Raw genomic sequence first — 9,002 nt, 5'->3', positions numbered from 1 at the left:
ATATACTTTTCTGTGCACCAAGAAAACGTGCAACACTTTGTTTTACTACTAAATTATTCTCAATATCTAATTATTATTATTAATATTTCACATACATTGGAAAGGTTTGCGTGACCTCCTGTGAGATCTCTGCAAAAAGTCTCACGATTAATTCCAAAACATGATGCATGATGGGATACACTAAGCGTTGTAAAGCGCTCCGGTGCAGTATTGGAGAGGTTTAGTTTGTGTTAAGGATGCTGTGCTTTGGCATTATTAAGACCGGGGACAGTCTTGTGCACGCACTGTCACATACACAAGCTCTCAAGTGAATAAGACCTCAAGTATGGGTATTTGGAAAGGGGAAAAGTCTTTAAAATGATCCCTAAATACAGTCGCACATCAAAGTCTTAATAATTCACTAATTCAATTTAACACTTGTATGATATTGTACAAGCCCCTGGACAATCTCATCTGACACTGTCACAATATTGGAAAATCACACAGTCAGAAAGTTTATATTGTTCATTGGCTTCTCATTAAATTACTTCAAATAAGCCCCATCAGTTCATGTTCCCACTATACGTGATCTCCACGAGTAGAAATGCTAGTTTAATGTGTCACGTGATATATATTAAATCTTTGATTAATTTGTCAGAACCAGATCAATTACACTACTGATAACAGCCCTATTAGCATGTATTAATTTTTAAACCAACTCATATGAATATAGCTTGCTATTAATGACTTATACAGCAATTAATTATACAGCATCTTTGCAGAGGATGCTTTCATGGTCTAAAAAATAATGTATAAGTAATGAATAAGTTGCATGTAATGAAATAATATTTCTGTCTTACAGGATTGTTTGCAGATAATGCTGCTCTTCTTTTTCAGAAGTTTTTGGTGAGCCAACCCTCACACACCTTCCTAAAAACTAAAAGAGCTATTACTGAGTCTCAGTGAATCTTGCCATGATCAGCTCTTCCCAGGTACCTTTTTTTTTTAATATTTTTGAATTAACATTTACTCATCAAATGCTCTGGTCTGAATCTTACTTTAAATTAACTTAATTATATGTTTAATGAGCAATATTAATTACACACAGAGTAAGTAGAGATTATCTTGTTTCACAGAAGAGAAGGAAGACCAAGGAAATGATTTGCTCAGGATGAGGAATGAAGACGGCCATCTTGTGCTCAAACAAACAGAAGTCCACTGGTATGTGTGTGTTGAAGCAATGCTGTGTTATGTGTTACAGCACTTTATGATGATCTCTCACAGGACTGGTCATGTCAGCCGTGATTATTCTTTCCAATGTTTTTATTGTTATGTTATTTTATTTGATACAGCTATTATAATTATAGCATGTTAGCAAAGTGTGACTGAAACATTTTTAATCTTAAGTTTTTAAAAAACACTACCTGTTTTTCTTAAAAGCATACAAGTGCCATAAAAGTGGTTTAATTGATATAAACACCAATTGACATTATCTCATTGTATTGTAAACGTTGTGTTATAAATTGTGGATTGATATTTGATTGGTTTGAAGCAAGGCCTTACACTCCACAGACTAAAACACATTTGTGAGAGAAGTCAGGAACTTTGGAGAGAGATTCTAGAGGAAGAAAACACATTTACTGCAACATTAGATCAATTCTAGAGTCTCTGAGAACTACACATGCTAATGGAGTCTCATGAGCAAGACCTTTGCCTCTGTAATTTTTTCTTAATTCTTGCAGAATTAAATTGTTTATTGCAATACTTTAACAATTTCACTTTGCACAGATGATCTCATCAGCCAAATGAGGGGTTTTGATCAAGTGATGCTCTTGAAAGGAGTGAAAGAAGAGGATGTGGTAAATTGTCTTCAGAGAAAAAGCTTCTCAAAAGGTCTTAAAGCAGCTTGAAGAATGGTAAGTGTACAATACTACAAGGGTCATAGTTGCTCACCCTGCTAAAATCACACAGAACATAAGCTGAGCTCTCTGTCCATTAAACAACTTCATCTGGATTGTTTGTTACACTTTGACCAGGTCTGGGATCTTAGGACTGAGAGATCCTCTGGCTGAGAACATGCTACACCACATCGGTGCTGGATATCAACCACAAACTGTTTCCAGACACGAGAGAAGAAGATCACGATGGGGAGATGAAACCAGTTTAGATGTGATGATAAGGAATCATTATTTTCTGGAACAGTATCACATGTCTTATATGTACTGTATCGCATGATCTGAATCACAGTTGACTGGATGGGATTGTGTGACTTTTAAGGACATTTCATCACTCATCTGTGTGAACTGACTAATATATGAGGTTAATGTATTTTTGATGATAAATAATTATTTTCCTTGAATCTTATTTGTCTTGATGCTACTTTTATCATCTTTATATTCTATGCTTCAATAAAATGAAAATGGTGAATATTGTGTTCTGAAGATTCTTGGTAAATACATAATTTTACTAGGTAGGCTCATATGTGTTTATTTTAGACTTGGAAAAACTACATATTATTAATTATCGGGATTATTTTTTACTTAAGACATAAAAATATTTGATCAGATTAATGACATCTGGGACATCAATACACCAGAAAGTTATTATTATTTATATTTAGTAACAAATGCCAATTGTTTTGTGAAAGAAAGGGAGTTACGAGATTAATTATTTTGCATTACAAGATGTTGCCATGGGCTTTATTGTTACAAACACTTGAGGGATAACTGAGAATGTAGCAGGAATGATCAATGTTTATCTTGAACTGCATTAAAACCAAGAGCATGCACATTACTGATGTCCAGTACCTGAGGAGCAAGATAAGGGGGTGAGGAGGACATTTTTACACAGATTTTTTCTAATTAGTTTTTCCATGTTTCATCAGATGGCCTCACCATGTCCTGTCAAAAGCTTTACTAGCCATGATGTTAAGATTAGAAAAGTGTGGACTGTGAAAACTGTCAGATATAAATGTGACTCAGCTCAGTTTGTTGTCCATGATGAGGAGAATACATATATGTAGGATTTACTGCCCTTCTACCCCCAGGGGCCCAGTAGCACCCCCTGGAAGAGCCCAAAACTGTACATTTCAAATGGCTGTAAATCAGAGTCAAATTAACATATCAAAGAGAAAATCAGCAGGATTACTACTTATGCTATGCTGATAAAATAATTTTGGGCACAGTTTTCAGAAATAAATGGAAAGGTGGCATAAAGGCATTTTAAATATTGCTCACTCTAAAATACTAAATTTCATCATGCCTCTCAAATATATCATAGATGTTTACACAGTGAACATATTTATATGTCCAGTTTACCATTAAATATATTATTTATTTCATTTCGTTAATAAAACGTTTTAAACTACATTACCCATAAGCCTCCGTCGTTCTATCTATGGAAAGGCAAAACTAGGCGCTGTTTTTTGTAGTTCATTGAAGTTATTCTTAGGGATAGGGTTAGGATCTCACTAAAAAGGTGATTTTTCTCAACATAGAAACACTTCATTGTTGACTTAATATATTTACTAATGTGATAATAGCAGCAAAACATACTTTTGTAACATGATGCGCTGTTTAATATGGGTTAAAAGATAGTCCAACCACAGACAGTCCTGCGGTGACAAGGAACATTCACAGCCAATGGCATCAAAGCTGAGCAGCGTCATCACACTTCCTTAACCATTTATGGTCATTCATGAGCGCTGTGTTCCGTTTTTCGGCTAAAGGGATAGATTGGTTAACAATAAATTAAATTTGCCACCTATTAGATAGTGTTTTATTAACGTCTACACCTTCTTCCAACAATAATGCAAATACAGAAATTATTATTCAGCTTGACAAAAATTAGGCAATATTGATGTGCACATGTGTATTTACAACTACACATGTGATGAGAACTGCACAGTCACAGTTGTATCTTATCTAACCAATAGATTCATTTCATTCAATTTAAAAGATACATTTTTTTCCTGACCAAAGACAAGTGCATTTACTAATAAAAAGTAAAGAGTGAAATTATTAAGTTATTAAATTATTCACATTTGTTTCTGTGATTTGCCTTGCTTTACCAATTGATCTCTAGGAATAAAAACTGAAATAAAGCATAATGAACATACATAATTTTGTAAGAATTTTCCAGTATTTATTACAGTATTATTATTATGTCAAACTCATTTAAAGACAAAGAGCGCATATTACTGCACTGTCACCAAGCTCGTTTTTGAAGAATAAAATTATGAAGAATAAAAAGGCAGTTATGTTGTAAACGTTAACAATTTTCAGTATGCAAATACTTTTATTAAAAAACAAAACAGTATAAATACGGTATATGTCTTTCAGAGAACACCGGAAAAAGATACATTCTCTTTAAAAATTCTATTGACCAAAAAGTGATACAACACAATGTAAATGTTTCAAACTCACAAAATAACATCATGAAGTCATGCATGTCAAGTGTGCAATATCATCTATAAAACTCTATCAGCACATCATCAAATAAACACTGATTATCCGAACAATGGAAGAAAGATAAAGTGTTCAGGAAAACATACACCTGCTACATAAAAATGCAGAAATATAACTTTAACAATAACATCATTCACTTCATGACTGGAACTAGGGGATGGCTGTGTATGAATATGTCCTTTACTAAAACTCCCGATGAGAACTGATGCTTTTTTTATGATAAAAGCACCAGAAGTAAAGTTTACTGTATGACGCTTGAAAAAGAGAACACAATGCTTTATCAATATGATAAATACTATTTTTAACTATTGTTATCATCACTGGTTCTGTATACAGTACAGTATATGGGTTGCTGGAAGGTCACAATGTATTCATTATAAGCTTAATTAAAACAAAGTTACATCTTCTGCAAAAATCAAACCACTGCAAAGTCTTAAGTCACTGATCCAGGAACCATTTCTGTGTGTGTGGGGGGGGGGGGGTAAAGAGTTGAAGAGGTGAGTCCTTGTGCATGATGGAGAACTACAGTGTTATCTGCAAACAACCCTGGAAGACAGAAAGGAAGGAAATATTATTTCTTTACATGCAACATTACTGTGTTTTTTTTAGACCATGAAAGCATCCTCTGCAAAGATGCTGTATAATTAATTGTTAAATGCATCCATTTTATAAAAGCAAGTCATTAATAGCAATTTCTAATCATGGAGATCACGTATAGTGGGAACATGAACTGATGGGGCTTATTTGAAGTAATTTAATGAGAAGCCAATGAACAATATAAACTTTCTGACTGTGTGATTTTCCAATATTGTGACAGTGTCAGATGAGATTGTCCAGGGGCTTGTACAATATCATACAAGTGTTAAATTGAATTAGTGAATTATTAAGACTTTGATGTGCGACTGTATTTAGGGATCATTTTAAAGACTTTTCCCCTTTCCAAATACCCACACTTGAGGTCCCTTGAGAGTGTGTGTACGTGACAGTGCATGCACAATACTGTCCCTGGTCTTAATAATGCCAAAGCGCAGCATCCTTAACACAAACTAAACCTCTCCAATACTGCACCGGAGCGCTTTACAACGCTTAGTGTATCCCATCATGCATCATGTTTTGGAATTAATCGTGAGACTTTTTGCAGAGATCTCACAGGAGGTCACGCAAACCTTTCCAATGTATGTGAAATATTAATAATAATAATTAGATATTGAGAATAATTTAGTAGTAAAACAAAGTGTTGCACGTTTTCTTGGTGCACAGAAAAGTATATTTATTTTGTACATCATTTGTAACTTCTTTTTATCACTTAATTAGAAGCACCACAAATTAAATTGTCATCTTTAATAGGGACTATTGAAAAAACATTTAGAAGTTTATTTTAAAATGCAAAGTTGAAACGAACTTTGTCATGTTAAGATCGACACACACTTGGGATCTTCATGCTCACTTGGGCCAAATAAAGAAAATGTGCAAAGATGGCAAGTGTGGGTATTTGGACCGTACAACAGTTTAAGAAACAACAAATGCTGTGCAAATGATAACAGCAGGAATGTTTGATAAAAGGAACAAACTATCACAGTCACAGACCAACCTGCCTCTGCAGCTTTCTGTCTTCTCCATTTCTGAAGGAATACCTCTCCACAAACACGACTGGGCTGACTGCTTCCTTTACGTCTTTTCAGCTAAAAAATAAATACAAGGGGAGAGAAAATAAAACAGAATTATATACAGAATGTTAATAGTGATCTGTGAGCAAAATATTTAAGATATAAACTAATATGAATGAACTGCAAGATGGGAAAAATGTGTTTTTTTTTATTTACATTAGAAAGGTATTACAAGCATGGTACAGTAAATGTGATTACTGTGAAATTTCATATAAAAGCACATTTAAACACTATCATTACAGTGGTACAACTATAATTATTTTGGTGATTATTGTGCTATCACGAAACCATAGTAAAACTACAGTTACTGTGGTAAAAAACATGGTAAATGTCTTGTTTACTGGGTTTGAGCTACTATTGTAGGTGTCATGGTTACCATGATTTTACTACAAATACAACTTCCATCTTTGAACCTGAAATGAATATAAAACGGATCCCAGGTCTATGGCACGTCACACGACAGATAGAGTTTAATCACCCCAGTTAGCAGCTGTGTTCATTTAGTTAAACACAATGAAACTCAAAGACAGCCTCGGATGACCGATATAATACAGAGAGTAAACATAAGGCGCTCATCTGATTAATAAAGAAGACAGAATACATTTTATAACAGGCATTAAAAGAGCATATTTACTACTACTCACCCCACCTGCAGCTCTTGTAAACTGATGGCAAGTATCGCGATGTGTGGTGAATGAGACTTCTTGAACGTGATTTCATAGCGATAAACATCTCATGTCAGTGACGCTAGAGGCGCTTGACCAGCCTTCAGTTTTTGACGCTTTGGGAGTGAATGGGTTGACGCAAAGCGCGTGATGCGCGTGGTGGGAGTGGCGGCGCTGTAGTATATTAATTATGTATTATTATTATTTAGGTCTCTTTCGGTTATTATTTCGAAGCTGTGTTGATTTGCTGTTTATTGATATTTTTAAAACTATAAGGCTACATCTATCAACATTTATTTAGATGTTATCATTGTATTCATTCATTTCTTTATTTTAATTATATTATTTCGGTCTTATTACCGGTGAAATATTACAGTAAGCCAGAACACGGGCCGAGCGGGGCTCATTCTAAGCCCATTAGCCACAATCCAACGCGGACATTCATATCGCAGAATCTGACAGCGATCAGCGGCTCATCAGCAACAGCATTTTTAAGCAGCCTTTACAATAACCTTAATAAAAACTTTAAACTTTAGAGTCTAAAGTAAAAAAAAAAAAAAAAAAAAAAAGATCTCTGCTAGTTTATTTATTTATTCTTTTTATTTAAACTATATTGTTTCTAAATGTGAAAATGTGTTACAGTTATGTGTCAAGGACTTGATATTGAATTCTGTAATTTAAAAAAACCTAGGCCTATGAAAAAAATAAAAATCAATAAAAAAAAGTAAAAAAGAACCATTGCGCATTTTACAGCCAAAAAAGTTTTAATGTGTGTTTTTGTCACCAGCAATACAGTATGTTGCTCAGTTTTGTTACAGTAAGTTAAGCTCCGATTTAAAAAAAAAAAAGTTTCAGTAAGTTTCTTCTGTTGTCCTGTGGGGGGAAAAAATTAATTAATCAGAAAGTATCGTGCTGATGCACGAAAGATGCCTCCAATTGAAATGCATTAGTTTAAAAAAACGTGCTGCAATCACGAAAATAACGAAATAAACGTGTCCATGCCACGAATAAATAGATTAAATTACGTGCCCAAATCACGAACTGCCGTGAGACTGCATCCGTGTGTGGACCACGGAAGATGAGTGTCATTGACTTGCGTTAGAGTTATCCGTGATCTCAGCACAGACTCCGTGCTCGTATCACAGATTTTAGTTAGGCTAACAGAATCAAAGTGAATTTTTATGATGGCAGGACAATGCAATAACTACAATAACTGTCTGGTTAACGTCATTATGGCATTGGAAAAGAAACAAATACTTCAAATGTTGCGTTTCCAAATGAGAAAGCACGTCCGTTGAGCGAGTTCTGTACTCCGTCATTGAAACGGGTATCCGTGTGTGGACCACGGAAGGTCAGTGTCATTGACTTGCGTTGGAGATATATCCGTGGCCGCGTCACGGAATTTGGGGCAATTCCGTGATGATTTCACAGATTTTGAGTTAAGGGCCCGTGGACATTTCACGGAATTCTGTGAGACCAGGTTGTTTCGTGGGCGGTCGGCAGCGAGCTCGCCCGTCCCCGGCAACTCGCTCCAGTCCACCGCCTCGAGCGTTTATGGCGGCATCCTCCTCGCCAGCTCGATGGCACCGCGGATTCACCACAGCGGCGAGGGATCTTCAGCAGCGCGTCCCTCCTTCTCCCGGGCTTCGGCACCACTGTAATGAATTAAACCATTTGTAATCATCGGCAAGAAGGAGGCGGGAACCGGCGGACAATCAAACGACATTTAATAATTCAAAATAAACACAAAACAGCGCACCAGCCCCTCACGGACGACTGATGCGCACAAAATGAAACCAAAACACAACTAAAAGCCTAATAACTAAATAGCAAATTATGACAAAATGAACATAAATGGTGTATACTTAATTTCATGAAGTGTGAGATTATTCATGACCAAAAAAGGGTTTAATAGATTCAGTTAAAAAGTTTAATCTATTGACAACCCAAGTTTTTTCTATTTCCCTTTTTTATAATTGGTGCAAAAGACTATGCAATACTTTTCTTGCTCATTTCTTATTGTAAAAAGCATTTGATTATTTGCTTGTACTTCACAATAATTTGTTAAATCTCTCTTTTTTAAATGAACTAACATCACTGACAGAATATACTAATCCTTATTTGTTTATAAAAAGGATTTATCATTTTGTTTTCATGTTTTTTAAGTCCAGCAACACAATTACTAAATGTTCAAAGATTAATAAAAGGTGTAGAAGTATTGCACA

General features: G+C 35.1%; 1 long non-coding RNA gene across 1 annotated transcript; it reads left to right on the top strand.

Annotated features, from left to right (window-relative positions):
• The first annotated feature begins 849 nt into the window (after window positions 1-849).
• On the top strand, window positions 850-2,179 carry LOC132152445 (uncharacterized). Its single transcript, XR_009436513.1, has 4 exons — window positions 850-971; window positions 1,116-1,200; window positions 1,768-1,895; window positions 2,016-2,179. It is a non-coding gene; the product is annotated as an uncharacterized LOC132152445 (long non-coding RNA).
• Window positions 2,180-9,002: the final 6,823 nt, after the last annotated feature.

The sequence above is a fragment of the Carassius carassius genome, chromosome 11 (assembly GCF_963082965.1).
Source record: "Carassius carassius chromosome 11, fCarCar2.1, whole genome shotgun sequence".
NCBI classification, from domain to species: Eukaryota; Metazoa; Chordata; class Actinopteri; order Cypriniformes; family Cyprinidae; genus Carassius; species Carassius carassius.
The sequence above is the reverse complement of the archived record's forward strand: the minus strand, read 5'-3'. Positions and strand labels throughout refer to the sequence as shown.